This window comes from Argiope bruennichi, chromosome 3, assembly GCF_947563725.1.
Source record: "Argiope bruennichi chromosome 3, qqArgBrue1.1, whole genome shotgun sequence".
In the NCBI taxonomy this organism is placed as follows: domain Eukaryota; kingdom Metazoa; phylum Arthropoda; class Arachnida; order Araneae; family Araneidae; genus Argiope; species Argiope bruennichi.
The window spans coordinates 53,234,472-53,261,858 of NC_079153.1; the positions used below are offsets into that span (position 1 = coordinate 53,234,472).

Here is a 27,387-nt window from a genome sequence, read left to right on the forward strand (position 1 = left end):
TTGCTCAATTTAAATTAAATTGCATTTTACCAGTGAGACGTTGCTATCTGGACATGAATGACATCAAGATTCTTTTCAATTTAAATAATCAAAATAAGGTTTACACAGTGAATCAAAAAGTATAAATTTATACAAACAGATAATTAAAATTTTTTTTGAATTTAATTTTATTCAGAAGGGTTTGTAAAAAACTTTTGATAATATAAGCTTTCGTCGCATTTATCAATACTAGTTAACAAAAGTTCTACAGAACATAATCCGAATTAAAATTATATTATCATTAGTTAATGTTTTATTTAATTACATATTTTAATATATATGAGCGTTTGGAGTTTCAACTATCATAAAAAGCTCAATACCATCCATAAAATACAGCCATTTCATTTAACATAATGTTTTAAAGGTCGAAATACTATTCAAAAATTACGACCCGCTTGATAAAAAAAATAGTGCATCAAGATTTACTTCCTTTGGAATAAGGGCTTAATAAGAAAGGAAGTTTCAAAATCTTAAATAAAAATTATTATTTTCATGTTTTTACTCGATAATTTCGAAGCATAGCATCGTACAAAAAATAATTGTACCCCATTTTAAAATTTAAAAATTAACTTTTAAAAGCTATCTTTTTTATGTCCACTATTTTTTTTCCTCTATTTTTAATAACTTTAAAAAAAGATTTTTAAGTGCATTTAACAATAATAAATTTCATTGTTTTAGAAGCTGCATTTATGGACATGCGTGTTACGCTTTACTGTGTGTGCACGTTATCATTGCTATATAATTAAGAGCAAATTTTAAAAATAAAATAAAGATTACGAATCTAGTCTGAAACATCGGACTTGTGACGCACTACTTTTAACTAGCATAACTTTCATCGCGTAGTATTTTTTAAATTCCATTTTTCAGAAGTGAATTAAAAAAATCAAGACAGTAATAAAACAACACTAAAAGACAAAGTCTTTCCGTAATAAATCTTTAAGCGTTGCGTTTCTAAAGATGAAAAAAATGACCACACTGCGTGGCCCAAGAAAAGTTTAAGTGGGCATGAAATCGCTTACTTATTACTTATTCAATATTTCACCAAACGCAAAAGTAACCCGCAAGTTTTGACTCGAAGCTGTCCAGCGATCTGAAGAAAATTCGCCAGAAAAATTCCAAATATTTAACCGGAAATACGGATAACAAATTATTCATTGTTCAAAACACCATAACAGAGTCAATCGAGTTGACTTTCTTTATTAAATGCCGCCTTGAGTATAGTGAATCTTCTGTTAATACGATTAAGACAAGTTCTAGATAAAAATTCATTTTTACATAATCTTATTTAACTTGATACATTTCATGTCCATAAAGACGGAATAACGAAATTGATTTATCACTACATTTCTGACGTGCAAAATTCTGAAATTCTGCAGTTACGTGCTCCTGGTGAATATCCAATATTTTATTATTCTCAGAATTTAAATGCCATTTAATCGCTTAGTTTTTATGCAGTTTCGAAAAGCACTATCTGGCTGTAAATTTGAAGAATAAAAAAACTTGATTACAAGATTTTAAAATAAATTTAATAATAATTTATGAAATATATCGAGTAAAAAAAAGGGGAATAATAAAGTTATAATACATTCAACTAAAAACAAATATTGAAGCACATTCTTATCAGTATACCAAATATATTTTTTTGTTGTTTTAACTATCAAAAAATCGAGATTTTCTGATTATCCTACATAGAAAATAGCTAGACTTAAAACGGAACAGAATTCTAAAGCTTTTCTAATAAACAGGTAGAATGAAAATGCCGTTTAAAGAATAATAACTCAAGTCTAATTGATATTTTAAGAAATTTCCTAAAAAAACACTTAACCATACATTAACATAATTCAATGATTAGACCAAAGAAGTAAAATCCTTTACAAGCCTTTAATAAAATGTAATCGGCTTAAAAGTTTACCGCTTTTTATAAACAATTTTACGAATTCCTTGCTTTTTCGACAGATTTATTCTCTCTTTAATTATCAAAAAAAATCAATCAAGATCGATAAATCATGTTTTAGAATGTTCTTCAGTAAAAAAAAAAAAAAAAAAAAAAAAAAAGAATTAGGTATGTTTGTCAGTGAACAGTATAATTCAAAAAAATCAATGAGATAGAAAGATAAAATTTAAAAAGTGGTCTCTATACCAAAATTATAAATTTCTCACAATTTTTTGGACGAAATCCATCAGCAGGACGTTTGTCTATCTGTCCGTCCCTCCGTGTGGGGATACAACCTCAAAGAATTAAAAGGATAGATAATTTTATAATCAGTACTAGCCGCAGTACTAAAGCTTCACCTGCTTTTATTTGTTACGATTTATAATCAATTGTGATTTCTAATTAGTACTATTCGCTGTACACGCAATTCTGTCCGTATTTATTTGTTTGTAAAAAAAAGCAAAAAAATCTTTTTATGTTAAACCGTTTTCGAATTCTTATATTCCGTAAAATTCTTATATTATATAATTCGAATTCTTATATAACAGTTATTAATTCTTATATTATATAGTTTTTAGGACATTTAACGCTGATTAATAATTTATTAATTAATACTCTAAAGCTTTGGGATAAATTTAGTTTCCCCATTTCTCACATAATACTATAAAAACCAACAAATTCTTCCTCTATCATAATTTTTTTTTTATAAACATTGCATTTTATTCGCTTTATTATTAGCAGATAGCGAGTCACCTGATCTTTGAAATTTCGAGGTTTGTTTTGTCAGTATGGTTTGAAATATTTAATGGAAATTATTATTAATTTGTAATAAGTATTTATATTCCATTTGTCGGTGAAATGATGACGAAACGGAAAAGTAAAACATTAAGTATTACAACAAATGAGTTTAAGACAATATCATTTGTTAATTCTACTTTTAAATACACCATTTGTGGCAACGCTCATCATGAGCTTTTCAGTTCGTTTACCTTTTTCGAATAACGGGAATTTTTTGCCTCTCGGCTAGTAATCGCCTGAATACCTAAGCAATACACATGTTAATGCTGCACTGTCTTCTTAAACAATAATGGGGAGTTCAGCAATATTAGATGAAGAAAATATGTGAAGAAAGACCGAGTGTGAATCTGCCAATTTGAAAAGAAAAGCTAGTCAGATAGCTGCTACGTTGACGGCAAAATTTGAAAAATTAAATCAACATTTAGTTATATTGTAGATATGAACAAAGAATGTCTTCATTGGGGGGGGGGGTTGAATTTTGAATCGGAAGTAGGCCCATTGACAAATGTATGTTATCATTATGGAAAGATCAAGCTTTCAATGATGAACGAACGGCCAATGGAATTTGAAAACTTGTTAATTGGAACTGACGAATATCGGATACAGTATCGAACAAAATCAAGATTGGAGAGTCAAGATGAGCAGGGAACGAAATCTCCTGGTTAAATAAAATCTTAATCAGTGAAAAAGCTAAAAACCATTACAGAAAAGGATGATATGCCAAATTTTAAACTACATAAAAAAAAACATAACGTCAAACAGTAAAAGAAATTGCAACAATTTTAGAAGACAGTGCTTAATCATTGCAGGTGCATTAAAAATTATTTTGGCTTTACTTTGTATTATTAAAAAATACAAAATAAAAATGTCTGTAGAACGTAATTTAACATTAATTTTAGCAGAATCGCGCGAATGATATATGTGATTAAATAGTAAAATAGGTTTAATATTTTAACAAAAAAATAGGACAAAAACTATGTTTAAATTAACTTCGAAAAAAATTATTAAAAATCAGAGAAATATAGTATATCGTAATAAAATCGATACAAATACATACCTAAGTTTTCCAATTTTAAGATGGCGCAAAAATAATTTTTGTCCGCCGATTTTTTTCAAACGTTGTGGTGAATAAAGCCTAATCTTTCCACTCTCATTTCAACCTACTTAATTAAATTAAACCTTACAGATGCTAAAGGACATGAGTGCCAAATTTCGTTTGAATCTGTTATGGAATCTGGAATTGTAGAAGATTCAAACAAACAAATAAAGTTTTAATTTTAAATACAGAGATAGAAAATCTGTGTCAAGTTTTAAATCAAATTCATCAATGAAATGATTGTTTGCAGATTTATATATACGCTATCATGTGGACATGATAAACCATTTCATCAACAATTTAGTTATGTAAAATTTGGTATGCACTAAACGCGCCGTATTTCGTTAGTCCCAAACCTTTCTCGTAAACTCTTTAATAAAGACTAATTTGCGTTTTAGACGCGTTTTCTCCCAATCGATTGATAATAAAATTTTATACAGAATACACATAAAATTTATATACATATCAGATTTAATATATTTCAGTCATTGGCGTTTGAGTAATCGTTTTTATATACTTCTCAAATTATATACCGATAGACGTTCAATCCCTTATTGGATTTGACTCAAAATTTGATAAGTGTCTACAGTATAGTTGCTGAAACTGTATACCGAATTTTATCCATCCATTTCTCTTTGTTTTGAAGTTATCGTATTAATTTATATTCGAACAACCACATAAGCATAGTTTCTCCGAATAGATTTTGCTCAAAATTTCATAAATTTGATGTTAAGAGCTTATACCAATTTTCATCCGCATAGCTCAGGGGCTTCTTTAATTATCTTTGTCAAAAACAGATAGATATTTCCCAAAAATATGTTTTTCGAACTCAGGGAAATCTGAAATGTGGAGATTCATTGAAATCTCGAGTTAGAATTTTTGAATTTTTTTGGTGATTACAATGCTTTCTCTATACTTCTTATACGAGAAAATAAAAAGGTTGATTCTTCTTCTTCTTCTTCTTGGATTCTTCTTCTTCCAAGATTATTCTTTTTGGTTTCTCATAAATTTAGAGTACAATTGGAAATGCTCAATAGAGAAAGACGAGAATGTGACCCATTCCGCTTGCTTTATTTGCTGCTAGCTCATAAAATAGGGCACAAAAAAAATTCCAATAGAATCCACATAATTTTCAGCAAATTTGACACAAAATTATCTTATTGTTATAACAAGAATATAAACCGATCCACCATTTCCAAGCAATCTGGAAATCAATTCAAATATTAATTTTTAAAAACTTTTTTATAACATTCTACTGTGTTTCATTTCTATGCATTCAAAAATACTCTTTCGTCTTGAATCTCAAATTCTTCCATGGCTGTCAACGAATGCCCGGGAACAAAAAGAAATTCCCTAATCCTCTGCTGACCGAAGCTACTAATTCACCGGGATTAAAACAAAAGAAAGGCGTTATAGGTGAATGCGTGATATAACAAGGAAGTCTGCCACATTATTTTGGACAAACTACTTTTTTTCTTACACCCTGAACTTTCATTTGCCGAAATTCTTGGAAATATGCAAACACGCGCACGATGTACTGCTTTTGCAATGTCACGTCTGACACCTGGTCGCATGGTTTCTCTAAGTTACAACCTTACACGTGCCACGGCGAGAATTTATCGGGACAACGAAATAATTGATTCTTAGTTTTTCTCCTTACACATGACTATTTTCAGAACGACAGTTATAAGGTGAATGACAATGATGGAAAAAAAAATTGGAAACAATGTCAGAGAAACAATTGTTGGATTAAGGTTACTTTATTATAGAGGAATGACCAACAAAATATATCTATTGTGAATTTCAAGGGAAAAAAAAAACTTTGTGCATGACTTTTATTCATTACATTAACTAGTGGGCATGTTCACCCCAATATTTTCTATCATACTCTCTAATAAACTTGTCATGCCATAGAACGCCTTACATAGCATTGGCGTACAATAGTTATGAAATATTAACTTTTGGCATGAATTTAGCATTTTACTGAATCTATATTGTTATCCTTGGCGAGTTATTTGGCGATTAATTCCTGGCATGCCATTAATAGTATCCAAAAATCGAATTTGTGTTTTAGACGCATCTTTCTCATTAGATTGAGACAAAAATTTGAGTTAAAGTTCAATTTGTAGTCGCAAAATCCCATACCAGAATTGATATATTTAAATCATTGCGTTTTGAATTATCGCGTTTACATGTTTCTAAAACAGCAGACTGACAGACAGTCAACCCGTCGTTGGATTTGGCTCAAAATTTGGCACGTGTCTACAATATAGAAGTTGAAACTATGTACCGAATTTTATCTATCTAGCTCTTTTTGTTTTGTAATAATCTGGTTAACTTATATTCGGACAGCCGAACGACGGACTTCCTCTGAACGGAGATTGCTCAAAATTTGATAAAAATCTGCAAATGTGGTGTCAAGACCGTATACCAAATTTTCAACCGTCTAGCTCAAGTGGGTTTTGATGCAGATAGATTGAACAGGTGGACATTTTCTAAAAATGTGTTATTCTGAGAGTTCTAAATCGATGAGATTCTTAAAATCTCGAATTCGAATTTTTTGACGATTACTATACTTTCTCTATACTGAGAAAATAAAAAACAAAATAAAAAGATCTGACATAGGAACTTTTTATTTAAATCAAGAGCCTTTATATTTCTAAAATAAAATAACCATTTTCTAAAGCATGACATAATCTCGAAACGTCCTCCGAGCCGTATACAGCGGCTACAAGAGAAAGATTTGGCATAGCAAATAATATTCAAGAGTATTTGGAATTTTTGGTTTATGTATGATTTGTAGAATAACTATTTCGGAAAGGATTGTCAAAAAGGGACACTAAACCTTTCAATCTCCCTTTAGAGCTGGTTAATATACTTTCAAGACAGAGTACATAAAATTCTCTCAACCAAACATAAGATCTTTATAAAACAATGAACTATTTTTTAAACTTTTTATATCAACGCTTTCAAAACTACGATCCATTACTTAACAACATCCTTACATGTAATTATTGTTAAAAACAGTACTTAAATTGGTAGCATAGAGTTTCTATAAAGTGCTTAATAAAGAATGATTTCATAAAAACTTACGGTGCTTTATTTCTTCAATTATTTAGGGTTCAATTGCAAACAAAGTACAAATTATTAGTGAAATCTGTGAACATTATATATAATTTACCTTTTAACATTTAAAACATTTAAATGCAGTTAATAGCAAATAATTTTGGATCTTAAATTATTTACCTTGATTTATCCTAAATTTGGAAACAAAATTTTTGAAAAAACTTTGAAAAAGCAAAAATTTTTTTTCTGAATATTCCTAAAAATAATCCAAATTTGTAAACAGAAATGCGTCGATTCATTTAAATAATTAATAGAGTTTGGTGTATTACAGATTATATTTTAAAACGGAAAAAAAAATATTTAAAAAAGATTTTTTTTTTAATGTTTCTAACCCTTAACCTTTCTAAATGTTCCTTAAATTTTTTCCCTTAAATTGCTAAAGTATTCTTGGAACGAATACTTAGCTTTGATAAGGGGTACCCTTTCCCTCCTGTCAACTAATTATGAAGAGAATTTATACAGAATGAAATAAAATTCGGGAATTTAGTCTGAATGTTACGATTTTTTTTTTTTTTTTTTTTTTATGGAATTTGTGACTTTCGTGTTCATCGTATAAACATCAAAACATTCGACCTCGACATTTTGATGAATTTCTACTTTTCACACTCCTTCAATTCGAAAATATACTTTTAAACTAATTGTCTCTGCTCTTTGTGAGCCTATAACTCAAAAAACACAACAAACTAAACGAATGAAATTCAGTGTGTGACCTTTACACTAAGATTCCAGTTGTTTTTTATTGCATATTGGTACTGATTCCATGCACGAGATGTTAGAAGAATTAAATTGTGGCCGCATAGTTTTATATCATCAAAATTGTAGATATCACATTCTCAATCAAGTCGGTCAATAAGATGACCAGCTGTCGATCTGTATATTCATGAATATATGTACGTGATAACTCAAAAACGTAACGCCCAAGATAAATGAAGTTTGGTATTTGATTTGCCATCAAAACTGCAGATATCTATCAAAATGTCACTTCCGAACGGTATAAAGGAAGACATGTAAAATGCATATTCAGTTTTCTTCTCTATATTGTGAAGCACAAAACCTGTCATATTACGTCAGAGTACCAAGAAGTCAAAACATTTCAGCAGGTTTATTTACTGTTTGTTGAGAAAGAGAGATAGGTAAAGATAGACAAACACAACACTTGTGCTAGACCAAATAAAACACGATTTAGAAGGAGTTTTTTATTATTATTATTATTATCTTTTTACGGGAATTTGCTTTTGTTACCGAAGGGTTATTTAATTTTATGGAAGAAAAAAATTCTCTTAAAAGCAAATAAAGCAACCAACTTTAATTAAATTTTTATACCCCAATTCAAAGAATAATTGTTTTGGGTCACACGGTCAAAAACTAAAATCGAATTTGTCTCTACACAATAGAAGTGGCGTCAACACCAACTAAAAAATAATCAAAAACTCATAAACAAAGCTGGTTTGAGAGGCAATTTCTCGCATTCAGTCATCAAATCAGAAATACTTTCGTCAATCTAAGGTTATTTTATTCATTACTATAATTCCATCCCATTTGCATCCGGGTGTCAAAACGAAGAAATGTATTATAACAGACATTTAAATTGCTTCACCTTATTCCTCTTTATAAGTATATAAAAAAAAATGTTAGCCAATATATTGCACTAAAAGTCTTATAACGATCACAAACAACCTTAATCGACTCGTCAAACCTCAACAAGAAACACTTCGCTGCAGACAGGACAACCAACCATTAAGGCACATCGTCTCATCAAACCAGAGGTCTATAATAATCAGATGCGAAATTTTTTTCCTGCAATCTCTTCGACGCAAATGAGTTGTGCGGTGGCTAACCAGCAACGAAGCAAGGTTCGGGGTGAATGGCTGACTCGACCTGGTAACACGCACATCCAAAATAACGGTGCCCACGTTGACCCGGCTACTCGTGTGACGCGAAACTCACTGCTGCTCTATCAACTGCGTCGTCCCCTGGCAAATGGACCCAGGATGAATGGCTTCGATATCGGACGGAATTCAGTTGGTAGTTGGCAACTCCCACGCACCGCCATCAGTGGGCAATGAAGGAACAGGTGGGAAAAGAATACTGGATCGTTCGGAATGAAATTGCTTTCTTGAAGTCGTGGGAAAGATGGCACAGTGAAAAAGTTCCTTCCAAAACACTATGAATCAATCTGTTTAACAAAATTTGATAAGATCTTATCTTGATCTTTAGAAACATAATTACTACAATTTTCTTGAATCTTTATTATTCTTGTGATGTGGCCAAATATCCCAGATTGTTGATTCCATGCTCAGGTTTATTCTGAATCCAAAAAGCTCACTTATATATTATATATATTATATATATATATATATATATATATGGCCAGCCTTCTATAGCCTCTATTGAGAAATCAATCTGAAGGGAAAAATAAAATTAATAGCAGAATATATCTTTTTAAATTTTAATGACTATCATTTTAATAGCGTTTTTCTTTTTTTAATTATATACATATATAAGATTTTGTTAAATTCCACTCTTTATACTATCTTCTTCTTACAAATTATCTAGGATTCTGGTTTAAAAAAATGATTGCAATGCTTTTCAAGTTTTTGGATACGACATAAAGATTTATATTACGCTAGAATTTTGATGCGCTGATGTTAGAATTTCTACCAAATTGTCTTCCCAAAATATTAATTTCTTATTGCTATAATCATAACTAAAAAGTTTTAATATTTCCTTTGAAATTTGAGATTAACTTTTGATGTAAAATTTTTTTAAAAAAATCCTCGATAACGCCATAACGTGTTTAGAAATTCGAAAATCTAGAAATATAATCAACAAAATTTATACTTCGAGGCATGTGCTTGACAATCTGGCTCAGAATCAATAAAATTTATGCCGTTCTGTGTAAATATGTCTAACGAATGGCAACGATAGGGCCAGAATTCAATTGTGTTGGTTAACTTCCTCATCTCCCATTTCTAGAAGGAAGATCTGAGAAAATAAAAGAGGTAGATAGGAGAGCTGAGAATAAAATTTGCTGCATCAGGCCGTGAGAATTGCGGAACGATGGAAACATTTCCGTTACAGTGCGCAATATTATTGAAGAAATCTTATACTTATTAAAAACAATGGTGTGTGTGTTTTTTTTTCCAAATAAAGGAGAGTCTAAATCTCCTAAAATTTCATTATTCCACAAATATATAGCTCACATTAGACAAACTATCATTTATACTAGTGGGTGTGATCTTCCCAAAACTTTGTCGTATGCTTTCTCATTATTCCACAAATATATAGCTCACATTAGACAAACTATTGTGGGAAGCGCTGACAGATCCCGTATCCTGTATGGCGCCATGCTGGCCATGTTGCGTCACGTCATTAATCACGTGATGCTTTCCCGTCATTATTGGCAGACGAGAGTTAGGCAGTGAGACTGCAAGACGTGTAGCTCACGCTCATGTATCTTTTATGTTCTATGTAGTAATGTTTTGTCCTTTGTACTTTAATCTTAATAAATATATTTCAAATATTAATGCTGGTCGTTGCCTTTGCCTTTTCCCACACTATCATTTATACTAGTGGGTGTGATCTTCCCAAAACTTTGTCGTATGCTTTCTCATTATTCCACAAATATATAGCTCACATTATACAAACTATCATTTATACTAGTGGGTGTGATCTTCCCAAAACATTGTCGTATGCTTTCTCATTATTCCACAAATATATAGCTCACATTAGACAAACTATCATTTATACTAGTGGGTGTGATCTTCCCAAAACTTTGTCGTATGCTTTCTCATTATTCCACAAATATATAGCTCACATTAGACAAACTATCATTTATACTAGTGGGTGTGATCTTCCCAAAACATTGTCGTATGCTTTCTCATTATTCCACAAATATATAGCTCACATTAGACAAACTATCATTTATACTAGTGGGTGTGATCTTCCCAAAACATTGTCGTATGCTTTCTCATTATTCCACAAATATATAGGTCACATTAGACAAACTATCATTTATACTAGTGGGTGTGATCTTCCCAAAACTTTGTCGTATGCTTTCTCATTATTCCACAAATATATAGCTCACATTATACAAACTATCATTTATACTAGTGGGTGTGATCTTCCCAAAACATTGTCGTATGCTTTCTCATTATTCCACAAATATATAGCTCACATTAGACAAACTATCATTTATACTAGTGGGTGTGATCTTCCCAAAACATTGTCGTATGCTTTCTCATTATTCCACAAATATATAGCTCACATTATACAAACTATCATTTATACTAGTGGGTGTGATCTTCCCAAAACATTGTCGTATGCTTTCTCATTATTCCACAAATATATAGCTCACATTAGACAAACTATCATTTATACTAGTGGGTGTGATCTTCCCAAAACATTGTCGTATGCTTTCTCATTATTCCACAAATATATAGCTCACATTAGACAAACTATCATTTATACTAGTGGGTGTGATCTTCCCAAAACTTTGTCGTATGCTTTCTCATTATTCCACAAATATATAGCTCACATTATACAAACTATCATTTATACTAGTGGGTGTGATCTTCCCAAAACTTTGTCGTATGCTTTCTCATTATTCCACAAATATATAGCTCACATTAGACAAACTATCATTTATACTAGTGGGTGTGATCTTCCCAAAACATTGTCGTATGCTTTCTCATTATTCCACAAATATATAGCTCACATTAGACAAACTATCATTTATACTAGTGGGTGTGATCTTCCCAAAACTTTGTCGTATGCTTTCTCATTATTCCACAAATATATAGCTCACATTATACAAACTATCATTTATACTAGTGGGTGTGATCTTCCCAAAACATTGTCGTATGCTTTCTCATTATTCCACAAATATATAGCTCACATTAGACAAACTATCATTTATACTAGTGGGTGTGATCTTCCCAAAACATTGTCGTATGCTTTCTCATTATTCCACAAATATATAGCTCACATTAGACAAACTATCATTTATACTAGTGGGTGTGATCTTCCCAAAACTTTGTCGTATGCTTTCTCATTATTCCACAAATATATAGCTCACATTAGACAAACTATCATTTATACTAGTGGGTGTGATCTTCCCAAAACTTTGTCGTATGCTTTCTCATTATTCCACAAATATATAGCTCACATTAGACAAACTATCATTTATACTAGTGGGTGTGATCTTCCCAAAACATTGTCGTATGCTTTCTCATTATTCCACAAATATATAGCTCACATTAGACAAACTATCATTTATACTAGTGGGTGTGATCTTCCCAAAACTTTGTCGTATGCTTTCTCATTATTCCACAAATATATAGCTCACATTAGACAAACTATCATTTATACTAGTGGGTGTGATCTTCCCAAAACTTTGTCGTATGCTTTCTCATTATTCCACAAATATATAGCTCACATTATACAAACTATCATTTATACTAGTGGGTGTGATCTTCCCAAAACATTGTCGTATGCTTTCTCATTATTCCACAAATATATAGCTCACATTAGACAAACTATCATTTATACTAGTGGGTGTGATCTTCCCAAAACTTTGTCGTATGCTTTCTCATTATTCCACAAATATATAGCTCACATTAGACAAACTATCATTTATACTAACTAGTGGGTGTGATCTTCCCAAAACTTTGTCGTATGCTTTCTAAGAGAGATCTTATACCCCCCCCCCCGAATAAATATGCAATGCTCGGGTAAGACTACGAATGCCTTCATGGCATTGGCAAACAATAGTTACGAAATATAGCTCTTTGGCGTGAAACTAACACATTCAATGAATCCATCATGGAAATACGTTTTTTGATACCTTTCTCCCACAAATGGCATCAAAACTTAACACGGAACTATAATTATAGTCCCAAAATCATATGCGGAATTTCATTACTTCAAATCATTGCGTTTATCAGTTATTGCATTTATATGCATGCAAAAGTACAAACAAACAATAGGTCAATCCCTTGACAATTTTGATAGGTATCTTCATTTTAGATTCTAAACCTGAATATCAAATTTTATATACGTAGCTTTTTACGCTCAGCAATTACCGAATTCACTTGTACGCGAACAGCTGAACAGGCATTTCTTCTGAATAGATTTCATTTATATTTTGATAGAAACTTACAGATTTAGTCGTAATTCCATGTGCCCAATTTCAGCCGTCCGGCTCAAAGCCTTTCTCAGTTATAATACTCAGAGACAGACGAATATAATTGCGAAAATGTGTTTTTCGAATTCATGTCTAAAATGTGGAGATGCGTCAAAATGTCGAGCTCGAATTTTTTGACAATTACAATACTTCCTTTATATTTCGTAAGCAAATAAATTAAAAGTATGGATACACGCCTTGGAGAATTATATAAAATTTGTCATAAAATCATGGCTCCGATTATTTTTTGAGTATATTCAAATCCATCCGTTTAATTTCTTATATTATTGTTTAGAAAACTTAAGAGGCACACTTTTGCACCAGAAGTAAAAATGAGGTGGAAATGTCTTCTTTATTTTCTTCTTGGGAACAGAGTTCGAAAAAAATGACTGTACAGTGTATTTTGCAAATGAAATTTAAACATCACGTGTTAAAAATTGTAATACTAAATCCTGATTTCTTTGATCTAATGCTATAGCAAATATCCATTTTCATGTCGAAAGATATTTAAAAAAAACTGGGGCAAAATATTACGTTGAGCGAAAGGAAATGAAAGTATAATTTAATCCAGATTAGCTTTTATATCGAAATAATAATATTCACAAAAGGCACGTCAAAGTACCATTTTCGGTGGAAAAAAAGCTAATCCCTCCAAATCTTTTCGTCTGAACGGCTTTGAAGAGAAGAACAACAAAATGAAAAGTAGTCCATCGTATTCAAGTTCGATGACAGTGAAATTCTGACGTCCTAATCACATTTACAGACAGATAAAGCAAAATTTTTAAACCTCATTTACGCGTCAAAGCAGTCATTATTTTCTTCTCTTAATTTTGTAGAGCAGACGATCCGTGGTAGTGACATGATTTCGATGGCGTCGCTACTGGAAAGGTTTGAACTCATTTAAAATTCAAGAGCAAACTTCCACGCTTTTATTTTTTTATCTTTTCTTGCCACTTTTCTCACTCAAAACTGGCAACGCAGAAGTGAAAACAAAGAACAAAACGTTCTTCCATTAAGAATTCAAAGATCAAACAACTCGTCTTAATTCTTTCCTCAATTTGCCATAGGAAATGCTTTTTAATATGAGCTATAAATATCCTAATTTTGTCAAGAGTAGGTCAATGGGATGAGCATAAAAAAAATATAAAGAGGGCTTACGGCTTCGACGATCACGAAGAATGCAAGGTGGGGAAGTGTTGGGCATGAAAAGAAAAATAAATCTTAAAAGAGAATTCGGGTCAATGCAGAAGTGAATGATACGATGAATGGAATCTTAAACATCGAAAGAATTTTTCCTTTTTTTCTCACATTCTTCCAAGTTTGTGGAGAATAGAATGTCGGTAAATATAACTGTCGGATTACCTGAAAAAGAATTTCATGCGAAATTAATGCAATTAAAGCTGTAAATAAGCGAAAATCTAGTAGAAACGGCCTTACCAAAACTGTCATGCATATTCCCTCATAATATATTATCATCTCTCTCTCCGTGTAAAAGTTGGGGCCTTTGGCAGAGAATTGGCAAAAAGGCCTAGGCCAAAGGAATGAGAATGCCAGATCTTTTCTAGTTTTTATTTTCAGAACCCCGCTTTTGAGCGTTCTGTTCTTTTTAATATAATGAAGAAAATGAAAAGGTAGTATTGTCATTAAATTGGAACTAAAGTTTGACACATATTTAAAACATGCTAAAATTTCACAATTTCGGAATAAAATCCCATACATAACTTTATCTAAGTCATTTCAATATGGGGTTTTCATGTTTACATGCATGCAAAAGAATAGAAGGTCAACCACATACATCATAGATTTAGTTCAAAATTTGACACAAATATGCAATCTATATGCTAAGTCTGTATAGCAAATTTTATTCATCTAGTTCTTCACGTTTTGTAGTTACCGTATTTACCTGTACCTTTAAATGAATTTCGTTCGAAATTTTATAAAAAAATTTCACATTTGGTTTAATGGCCATATACCGAATTGCTTTCGTCTTAAAAAAAAAAAAGCCATTTTTGAGTCATTGTGTTTAGAGACAGGAATAATTCCTAAAAATTCCTCCCGGCAAGATGGAAGACAAAAATAAGTTCCTTTACATCTGAGTTATTATCTGACAACTTATATTATTGATGTTAGAAACAGTCAAAATTAGAGCGTGAAAATGACTTTTCAGCTCTTAATTTCTAAGATATTGCAGTTATCGAAAAGCTTTAAAAACAAAAGTTGTTCGCCTTAATGAGACGCTCATTTGGCTAATCGGATTCATTTTCCTATCTTCAATATTAAGAAAGTTATAAAGCAATGAAAATTTCAATCCCCCGCCATTTTCACCTCCTTTGAGCTGGATGAGCCATTTACGAACTTGTCCGAGATTTTTACATTTCTAACAACATATTCCAAATCATTTAAATCGAAACAAAATGACTCTAGTTATTCTGCTCACAAGATAACCTAGGCAAAGCGTTATACGCGCATATTATATATATATATATATATATATATATATATATATATATATATATATATATATATATATTATATATATATATATATATATATTGAACAAAAGGTGGTTTCGGGTCACGAGACCATGATCAATGAAGAACTGAAAGAATTTTTCCGTTTTGTCATGAGAACTCTTTGCAATAGGTAGTCTTCCAATAGAAATCTACTTAAATGTTTTCCGGACTCGGAGATGTCTGAAACTTGAAGATACGTCAAATCTTGAAGTTAAAATTTTTAACAATGAAATACTATCTTTTTTATTACTCTAATACGAGAAAGTAAAAAGGCATTACTGAACTGTGATCCTCTTCAGCGAATGAAACCGACAGTTAATATTTTAAATTGAATCAAATCCTGATAAATGAAAAGAGGCTTACCTCAGATTTTTGAACACTTTCTCATAAAAAAAAAAGAGAAAAAGAGATACGGATATGAACATGCATTTGTTTTTCTAAAACGGATTATGTCTTACTCTCACTTTCTAGTAAAAGAAATGTAGAAAAAAAGTATTGTAACTGTCAAAAGCGTGGAACTCAAAATTTTGAGAATTCCATTTCTTAAAAACGGAGGGAGAGGGGGGGAATTATGTCTGTCTATCGGTCGGTCTCTCTTTGTGAAATGCAAAGATCTAAAAAAATAAAGTTTAATTTCAGGTCCTTAATTTTAATCACATGTTTCTTTAAAATTATGACAAAAATCTAACAGAAATTTGATCTGCTTATCCGCGTGGATGCAATCAAAACTCAAAAATGCAATGTGCTAGATGGATGAAAGTTAGATTATAATTTTATAACTAGAACAGCAAATTAATATCAAATTTTCTATATGAGTTGATTGTCATCTGTCTTCGTGTGCATGCGAATTCAATAAAACAAAAATGCAACAAGTGTTAGATAAGGAGATTTGTTACGTAAGCTTGTCATACAAATTGTTACACCAATATTAAATTTTGTGCATCATGGACCAAAAGTTTGCAATAAAAATGCAAACTGATTATCTTTACTGAATTCCCAAGATTAATACCAGGTTTTCAGTAGAAATTCATACTTATTATCTTTAGTGAATTCCGAAGACTTGTACAAAATGGTTCATGCTGTGTACATATACAAGAATATTAAAAGGAGAAAACCCCCTGAGATTTGTATTATTGTAATTTCTATTAGAATCCTAATTTCAACTGACATCTCTGTGATTTCTATTGAAAACGAACAGTTTATTCCTAGCATATATTTGAAAAAGATTAGTTTCATCAAATTATGTTTCAAAACATTTTTCATTTTCAGATTTCAGCTTTAACCTAACTATTAAATACTTTTAGTTAATAATCATTAATTTTTCATAAAGAAATTATAATTCTTAATAAACGTCGTTAAATAAACGATTCATCTTAATATTTTCTAAAGTTGCTTTGCACTTTATATAGGTCAGATATTCACAGCGCACGAAATCTAATATGCATACCTACAACCTACCAAGATTTTAGGTCAGATATGACTGATTAAAAATTTCTTTTCTTTTAAAGACCATTTATTTCACTGAAATTAGCTGAACAAACTGAGTTTATAAAGTGGCTTAATATTTGCTCAGTACAGCTAAACCTACAAAAATAACCAAGTTAAACAAAATCTCAAACAACTAGGAAATTGGTTAGAGAAAAAAATAAAGTATGCAAATATCCCAGAAATAAGCATCATTCCTGTTTTTGAGGAAATTGATTGATATCATCTGGTAAAAGCCAGCTGTCACAAATAAGGTAGTAAAATAGCGAGTACATTTAATGTCACATATTTCATTTACATGGAAACAAAATAAGGGATCACTTGGACGCAGTTATGAAATTCGTAATAAATTTCTTCATAATGGAGTTTGAATTCCAGCTGTTTTCCCAAAACACAGCAGAAGGCAGCATTTTTTTAACAGTTTCCTGTATATGTAGTATAAGAGAAAGTATAGTATTCGTCAAAAAAATTTAAACTCGAGATTTCGATGAATCTCTACGTTTTAGATCCGTCTCAGTTAAAAAACCACATTTTTTTTGGATGTTCGTTTGGCTGTCTGAGACAAAAATAACTCAAAAACGCTGTGATCTGGGCGGTTGAAATTTCCTATACAGTATTTGCACCAATTTTACAGATATATATATATATATATATAGAGAGAGAGAGAGAGAGAGAGTAAAATCTGTTCAGAGAAAGTTCAGCTGTTCGATTACAAGTTAAGATTTATACATGCGTCAGCCACCAAGCACGCGGGGAATCTTCGGCCGGCGGTGTTCGAACTCGCAACCTAAGGAACGCGAATCCAACGCTCTACCAACCAGGCTATCCCAGCCTAAATTGAAAACTACATTAGAAATAGTCTCTTGTCAAATAAACTGCACTTAAATTACAAAACGAAGACAGCTAGATAGATAAGATTCGGCAGATAGAATTAACATCTATAGTGTGGACACCTATCAAATTTTGAGGCAAATCCAACAAACGGTTGACTGTGGCGGTCTGTATTTTCAGAAATATGTAAACGTCATACTTTAAAAACGCATTGACTTAAATCTATCAAATTTGATATGCAATTTTGTGACTACAAGTGCAGTTTTGAGTCATTCTTTTTTTCTCAATCGGTTAAGAAAAGCGTGTATAAAACACAAATACGGCTTTTGCCACTATTAACACAGAGGCTAATCGCCAAATAACTTGCCAAGGATGACACAAGATTCATTAAAAATGCTAAATTCACGTCAAAGGTTAATGCTTCGTAATATATATATTTTGAAAATTGAAAATTACATTAGAAATAGTCTCTTGTCAAATAAACTGCACTTAAATTCTGCACTGCAAACTATATACATTACATACATTTATTTATAAATAAGAATAATGTGTTCGAAATTCATAAAATGTCACTCGAATGTACTTCATTTTGTTATGCACTAATTTTTTTTTCACTCCACTTTTTTCTCCTAGTTAATGCAACAATCTTTTCTATATGTTTTCGAAAAGGAAAGAGAAATCTCAGCCCTTAATACTCTTAGGTGATCTCCTAGGTGACAACAGATTTTATTATCCATGACATTAATAAAAATTTAGCGTCTGAGATGGGCTAGCAAGAATCATATTTTAATTTTAGTTGTTTTGTCTGTATAAGTCATTTTGCTGTGCATTAAAAAAATTGTCACATAATTGTAGTTGTTTCTTTTCTAAATACACGAACAAATCATTCAAACAAATCTAAAAATAAAGAATCAATAAAAACACAGATGTTATTAAATGAGTATGACTTTCTGCCATATCTATCAGTAGCACCTGCAAATAATCTCAAAAATCAAGCTATTCTGAACCAAATACAAATGATTGGGGCCAAGTTTCCCCCAAATTTATCACAGATTCTCAATATTTATTGCAGTATGACGCTTATATTCGTTGTACATTTTGGGATTCTGAATTCTAGAAAAAGTCGTAAAAACATATCGAATTATGTCTTTGAAAATCTTCAAAATCTTCAGTCAAAAGACGAATTACTGTATCTAGACTTTATAATAACTTAAAATAATCATACCATTCAAATTGTGATGGTGAAAATTCACCATTATTATTCTTTAAAGTAGAATTCTAATGTTATTAATAATTAAAACATAAAACGACAGTAAAACCATTGTTCTTAATTATTCTTCAATTAAAAAAATATTCAATATTTTAAACCTAATTTTTTAAATATATAATAAATAATGCATTGATATTTTTTTGAACAAGTGCAATTCTCTCCTCAATTTGATTTCAAGCTAAATTTATTCTGATCAAGTTTTTAACAGCTAATGTAATTAAAAGAGCAACTCAAAATTAAATGCGTATGAAGAAGGATATATGGCATCTAATAGGAATTCCGCTAAAGACTATGTTAAGATCTACAAATCATAATCACAAACCACTGAGGGAAGTGTCACGGAGTGCTTGAACTCGAAGTTCTAAACCTCCGAGCAGCATAGGTGAATACATAATGCATAACGATCATAAACCATCAGGAAATCAAATAAGGAAGGGAGGAAAATCAAAATTAACACACAAGTAGAATTTTTAATTAATAAATTTTCTTATCGCCGTTACCCATCATTAACAGCAAGTGCAATGCAAAAGTCTATTTAATTCTTTATTTTCAGCTGTCCAAATCTGAAAATTTTAGGATGAATTATTACATTTAAATAAAAAGAGTAAAATACTTTGTGAAAGCAGCTAAAGTGGTCTCCCCAAAACTTTCTCGCATACTCTCTAATAAAGATGTTATCCCAATCAACGTCTTGCATAGTATTAGCGTAAAATAGTTACAAAATATCAAACTTTGGAGTGAATTTAACATTTTTATGGAATCTATAGTGCCATCCATGGCGAGTTTTTTGGTGATTAATCCCTGGCATGCGGTTAATAGTATCCGAAAACCACGAATTTGTGTTTTAAGCGCGTTTTTCTCAACCGATTGAAACAAAAATTTGACACAAAACTATTGCTGTAGTTACAAAATCCCATACTTATTTTATATATTTAAGTCATTGCATTCTTGAGTTTTCGCATTTACATGTTTCTGAAAATACAGTCCGACAGACGGTCAACTCCTTGTTGGATTTCGCTCAAACTTTTATTATATTAAAGCTGTTAAATCTGTGTACCGAATTTGATCTATCTTGCTCTTTACGCTTTGTAGTTATTGTGATAGCTTACATTGGACAGGCAGACTTCCTCTGAACGTATTTTGCTCAAAATTTAATAGAAAACTACAAATTTGGTTTTGAGCCTGTATACCAAATTTCATCTGTCTAGCTCAAAGCGTTTTTGAGTTAGTTGTCATATACAAACGGACATCTTCCAAAAAATGTGTTTTTCGAATTCAAGGAAGTCTAAAATGTGAAGATTCGTCAAAATATAGAGTCCGAATTTCTTTACATACTGTCTAATAATTTAATTAATAAAGAATTATACTTCTCGCGGGGTCAAAATGAGAATCATAAAAAAAGTTTGAGAAGAAAACGTTACAAACTAAATCTAAGAATTATAAGAATTCATCAAAATTAGGAAAATACAATGCTAAATGAAATAGCAACTACTTTTGAATTCTAAATTCATAACAACTGGTCCAGTTACAATTAAGAGAACAAACGATTAATTTTTATACCAATTTTACATACATTTTACACTCCGTGAAAAAAGATTTGGAAATCCAACATAATCCACGAATCTAAAGATCAAAGGACATGTTATTCACCTTTTCATTCTACGAAAGAGTTATTGTCCCATTGTGACTATTAACGGTAATACCTAAAATAGCTGACTTGGAGACACACCAAAAGTTTCTTTGAAAATCAAATCAAACTTTCCTTCTGAAAAAAAATGGAACTTTTTAGTGCCTTCAAGAGAAGGAAAGGGAAAAAAAAGATGGGGACCTGGAAGTCGGCTTGTGACGATTGTGGGGACATTGTTTTCTCGTGGAACACGCTCAGATGAACTTTCCAGCAGAGAAAGCCGAAGAAAACAAAAGAATCGTTGATCTATCGCGAGGTCCATGCTTCAGTAATACTACCGTCAGAGCAAGATAAACATCTGTTTAAAATTCCAGGCGGTCGCCATCACGACACACCTAGGAAGAGATTCGTCCACAGATGCCTGAGGCTTTATTTTTTTTAATGACATTGTTTCGGTCTTCCCTGTAAAGTGCCACGGGATAGGTCAAGGATGGTTAAATGTGCGAACTGTTAAAAAAATAAGAGTAATATTTCTCGTTTGCAGTTTGCAGGAAATGGCAACAGTTTGCAAATATTTAGACCTGTGTTTCACAATCAATGATATGCAATCCATCTAGAGAGCGAACATGACTTTCGAAAAATAAACAGTCATTAATAATGGGCGAAGAGAGAAAGACAAAGACAGAGTTTGGGAATAAAAATGAATTTGGTCATAGAAATTTTAAAAAATATTAACTCATAAAAAACAATGAATTATATCATTTTCACGAGATGTTGGAAAGAAATTTTCGAAACGATTCGATTGCGAATAGAAATGTGAGGGATATTCCACCAAAGCCATCTGCTTAAACTTATGGTAATATTCAAAAGAAAAAAAGAAAAAAACTTCGATATAATCTATCGGTTGGATTTGTCAGAAAATTGGCGCTGATCTACAACTAAGAATTTCGCCCTTTCAAGAGCATCTATCATTATCAAATCTTGCTTCTTGAATTTTCATATTATCAATGCATAAAATAATTAATGAAAAGCTATCAAAAAGTTTTAAAAAATTAATGCTCATTTGGTAAAACATCTGAAAATCTAACCCCTCTCCCCATCCCTTTCGAATATTCGATACTCTTATTTATCTGATGATGAAAAAAAAAAAAAAATGTTTATTTAAAAGTTTAAAAAAAAAAATAGTGCTCATTGGTTAAAACATCCAAAATCTATCGTCCCTCCTAAAAATTTTACTCTTTTGTTTAGCTTATGAATTTTATACAAATATTTTCGAAATTAAAAAAAAAAATGCTGAAATAAAAAAAAAGAACTATGAATAAAAATATATTTCTCATATAAAATATGTTGTGAAAATCACTAAGCCTAATTTAGTAAATGTTTTTATAGATTAAACTCTGTGAGGACTTCGTACTCGGAAAGAATTTTAATGCTTGCGTAAAGAAAAGAAGTTTTATGTTTTATTTCCCAGTTAATTTTCATTTAAAAACAGAATATTATATATAGACCTTAAGTTTCTGTATATAACTAATACTACTATTTCCATAATGAATTGTGAAAATTTCAATTTATAATTAGTTTGATACAAAACAAATGGTTGCTCTTAAATTTCAAACAAAAAAATTTAGAGAAAATTCTTTTTATTTTCAGTTTTTAAAATTTAATTAACTTTTTGGAAATATAAATCTATACAATAACTCATGATAAACAAAATATAAGTTTTTGGCATAATTTTAAAATGTTATTAAATATTCAAGAAATTAAATTTTCTTATAAATGTTTCGTTACTTAGAATCAATGACGAAAAAGTAAGTAGCCAAACTAACATTTTCAACTAGGCAAACTAGGTAGTAGCCTAAGGCTGCTTTGGTTCAGACAGAGCAGGTTGACGAAAAAATTTTATTTTCCTTGGTGCCAAATAAATGTTTGAAAAAATACTTTCTAAAAATGATAAAATATTAGAATAATATGGATACATTAATAAAAAGTAGCATATTTCAAAAATCATCTCCAATATATTACAAAAATAAAGCATTTCAATCTAAGATAAAACAGAATTGAAAAAATTTATGTCGAATTAACTTTTACAAACCAATAACACATGAATTCTGAAATCATTTGTCTTAAGCATAAATGCGCACGAATTATATAATTTATACAATTTATGCTTTACGGTGATGTAAAAGCCACGAAGTGGATCAACTAGAATGGATATTTTAAAAAAATCAGTTAACTAGGAAAGAAATGATAATCAAAAAATTGAAAATTCAATCAAACATCGAAATCATTTATAAAACAAACATACAAGGAATGCGTCGCACATCACAAACACTTCAAAAAACATTTTTTTTTTTTTTTTTTTTTTTTTGGCAACAAAATCAAGAACATTTTTCCCTTCAAAGATTTATCAGCGGAACGTGGAACGGCAAGCATAACTTGTCACTTTTTTTTTTCTCTCTTCTTTTTTCTTAAAAACACACTTCCGCCTTTGGGATAGACATGCGATATTTTAGCACCAAGATGAAGCAACAAGACGTAACGTGACAGCCAATTTTTAGTTTCCTTTTTACTTAAGACATGGAATTCAATCAGAAGATGGGTTTTTCATTTCTGCTTCAGCAGCGCAATAAAGAGAGGATAAGCTCCAGACGGAAGTTAGCAGACAGAATATGAGAAAAAAAAATCGGTCTAAATTACAACCAAGTGAAATGGAACGACGAAAAAAACGCCTGTTATTCTTATCTCGTACTTTCAGACTATGCTACTGCGTTGTAATTCAATGGCAAATATTTTTCAAATTTTGTTAAGTTTTATTTATTTATTCATTTATTTATTTATTTATTATTTTTTTGTAATATAGCTTGATAACAAAATAGGTTATTTCCACTCATTTATTATTCTGAGTGCTAGGTTGCTTCAATCTTATTCCCTAACACGGATGTTCTTGGTATTTTGACATCCCGGATCCAAATTATACAATGAATGTTGGAAATTTAAAGAATATCAAAAAATTATTTTCCAATAAGCATTTAATTAATTTTTACCTTTTAACCAAGTTTTTTTTCCCACGTTTTCTATGAAAATGAAGATGATATATTTCAAATATGGTATTGATTTTTTGGAATGTTTTTAGTAGCTAGTAGTTTTTAAACTAGAAGCCGGGACAAATGATTTGATGATGAAAAAAAACTGATTTACAAAAATTTATTGATGATTTAATGATTTTTTAAAAAAATGCATATAAAACTGAATGACAAATCGTCTTCAGTGAGCTGACCTTTCATAATTATACGATACTAGCTTATATACTTGGCCTTGCTCGATACCAAAATCTTTCCGTGCATAATATCTTTAACGTAAAAACTATTTTTTTAAAGTTAAAAACTATTTTTGTATAATATTATAGAAAAATCATTTATCATTTGTAACGTTTTTTTTAATTAAAATAACAACCAGCAGATAATAGTCGATTGCCACTTTTCATCATAAGTTATTAATATTTATTATATTAATACTGCAAATTTTATCTATAAATGCTGAAATATAAGAAACGTTTCGATGAACACTTTGAAATAAGTAGTTAAATAGCCCAACTTTTCATTAACAGAAAATAAGAGAATAAACCAAATGAATAGTTGCTCTTAATACCAATATTAATCATCTGCTTTTGATTTTTTTTTTAAGAATTTTATTCATGTGTTCTGGCAATTGCTTTCTTTGTCTATTCTAGTTCTTCAAAAATAAAGAATTTCATTTGCTTACAAAAATCTTTACTTTCCTCGTCTTCTTTTGAATTTGAGCAGTTAACTTAACCTTGCTTTTTATACATCGTATAACACTACTTGAAAAACCAATAAAAATAATTATTAAAAAACATGTATTAATATAAAGAGAATTTTTTTTCAAAATTTTTGTTTAATTTCTAATTAATTGAGTATTTAATTAATTTCTGCACTTTAAAAAGGTGATAAAATTCTTTTGTCTTATAAATAAATTTAGCTGACTTCAACTCGTTTATTTAGAAGATGTGAAACTTACATAACCACACTGAATTATTTTCAGATTGTATTGGTGACTTAACACTATTTTTTTTTTCATACCGTAAAATTCATCTCTCGATGCATTTCACAGTCTGTATATGTAACTTTCATCTCATTCTATTAACTAATTTTTAGATGCTGATGCCTTCAATGAGGGAAACATTATTCGATCACCCTATATATTAAATCCGCAATTCACACCAATAAATTGATTTGTGACAATGGAAATGCATCCTCTATGCTAACGTCTTGATATTTTTTAGGAGAAATATAATACGGATAATTTGTGTTGATGCACTTATAATAAATTAACACATACTAATGTCGAAAAGAAAATCATTTTAATTTTAAGAGTGCCAAGAATATTTGTTTGGCGTTTTACATCTAGAAATGTTCTTTGCAAAGAAATGTATCCAAAGAAAAATATAGGCAGTAGAAAAATCATAAAATGAGTCGAATTCACGGAATGTACCCGAAATATAGTTTTAAAAAAAATTCCACTTTCATCTACTTTTTATGAAAAAAAGAGTTTCTAATTACAAATTATGAATTTTAAGGGAGCTATAGTTCAAAATTCACATAGCATTCAATAAAATTTATATAATATGGTTCATTAGAGTAAGTTGTTTATCATTTAAAGAACATATTTTAGCCAATGGGTAGTGAATTGTCAGACACAATTTTACTTAGATTAGTTAATAACCCATTTTGGAGTTACTACGAGTGCTATTTTGGGCAAAACTATGAATCTGGAACTGTGGTCAGATGACAAGAAAGATATTTCAGCAGGTTTTCTCCTCTCCAAACTCTTGCACCGCTATAGTGGGTTTAGTTTCGGGTAGCATTATATTTACTACAACAGCGGGAATAGGTTTAGTTCTGACGAATTTAATTTCCATTAACAATATATCGTACAATATCTTGTGTTATTAGATTGTGTATTTGGGATTTCGAAGCAAGATTCTGTCACAGAGCCACCGAGACCCACAAGACAGCTAAATTATAGGATATAAAATTAATACAAGCATTCGTAATTAAATTGGTAAAATAACAGTTAAAGAATTTTAATTTAAAATATAGAATACTCAGAGTAAATAAAAACAGCTTAACATCTATTCTGGTTGGGTTTACGAAAGCTTTCTCATAAGCTAATAAACATTTCAATAAATAAAAGTCTTTATTAAACAGATGCATAAAATATGGACTTATTTTTTTTTTCTTACTAAAAATAAAGTTTGATTTTTTTTTAATTTGTTTAAAATAATGACAGTAATATTTACCATTTGGTATAATATAAGATATTAACAAAGATTTGAAAATATCAAAGAAGAGAAAGTTGTGTAGTAATTAGCATATAAACAATTAACTATAAATGTTTGCTAATAGTTTATTTAATAAATTAGTCAAAAGAAGTTTTTAAATTATTGCTATGATTAAATCATTGTCTCATGAAAGCAAATGAAATTTCATGTTTTATTTTTTTAACATTTTTATTAAGGAGTAAGGAACCAGATAGCAAATGGATAGTGTGTTATTTTATCGAAAAAACAGCAAAAAGAGAAAAAGCACCAGACAATAGACAGTATTGTATCATAATCATCCCATCATTCTTTATTAAAACAAAGGATGAATAAATTAGAAAATAAAGATTCCTTTGAATGATGCTAGAATGTAATATAGGTCACAAAAATTTCTAAAATTTCTCAGAAGTAAAACATGATTAATTTCAATAGTTTCACATTTGATTAGTTCAAGTTTAGGTATAAGCGTACAATAAGATTCCTTTCAAATTAGAAATAGTCAAAAAATAACACCATAAAATTCTCCAAATCAATTCATGGTAGTTACTTGTTTCATTAAAAAAGTACACAAGATTAAGGTTCTGAACTGAAAAAAATATAAGCATGTTCTTTATTTTTGATATGCGAGTTATCAAGTGTGCCTCTGGGAGATCATATTAATAGTTTTCCATGAATTTAACATTACAAAAATAGCCATTACAGATTTTTTTTAACAAGTAGGATTCAATTTGTTATTTTTTCTATTAGAAATCAATCACCACAACTAAATATATTACAAAATTAAATAAAACTTAACTTTGAAAACTTTTTTTAAAGGTCACTATTGAATATTACATTTATAAACTAAAATAACTACAGATTTCACTTCCAATTATTGAGAAATAAAGCTATTTTAAATAAGCACAGGTTCAAAAAGTTCAACTTTAGTTAACCTTACCCATCTTTAATTAATCTTAGCATCTTTTATTCCAGAATATTTCAAACTTAATTGGTTCATTTTTAAAAAGAAAGACCAATGTATATCTATTATGTAGTATCAGTTTATCATCAGGTTGTAAAGAAAATATATAGCTCTTTTCATTTAGATAAAAGAAATATATATATATATATATATATTCATATAATTTCTATATAAAGCACAAAG

At 30.2% G+C, this 27,387-nt stretch overlaps 1 protein-coding gene across 1 annotated transcript in view; it reads right to left on the reverse strand.

The window, feature by feature from the left end:
- LOC129963156 (tetraspanin-18-like) overlaps positions 1-27,387 on the reverse strand; it is a 50,940-nt gene that overhangs the window by 22,141 nt on the left and 1,412 nt on the right. The window lies entirely within an intron of this gene.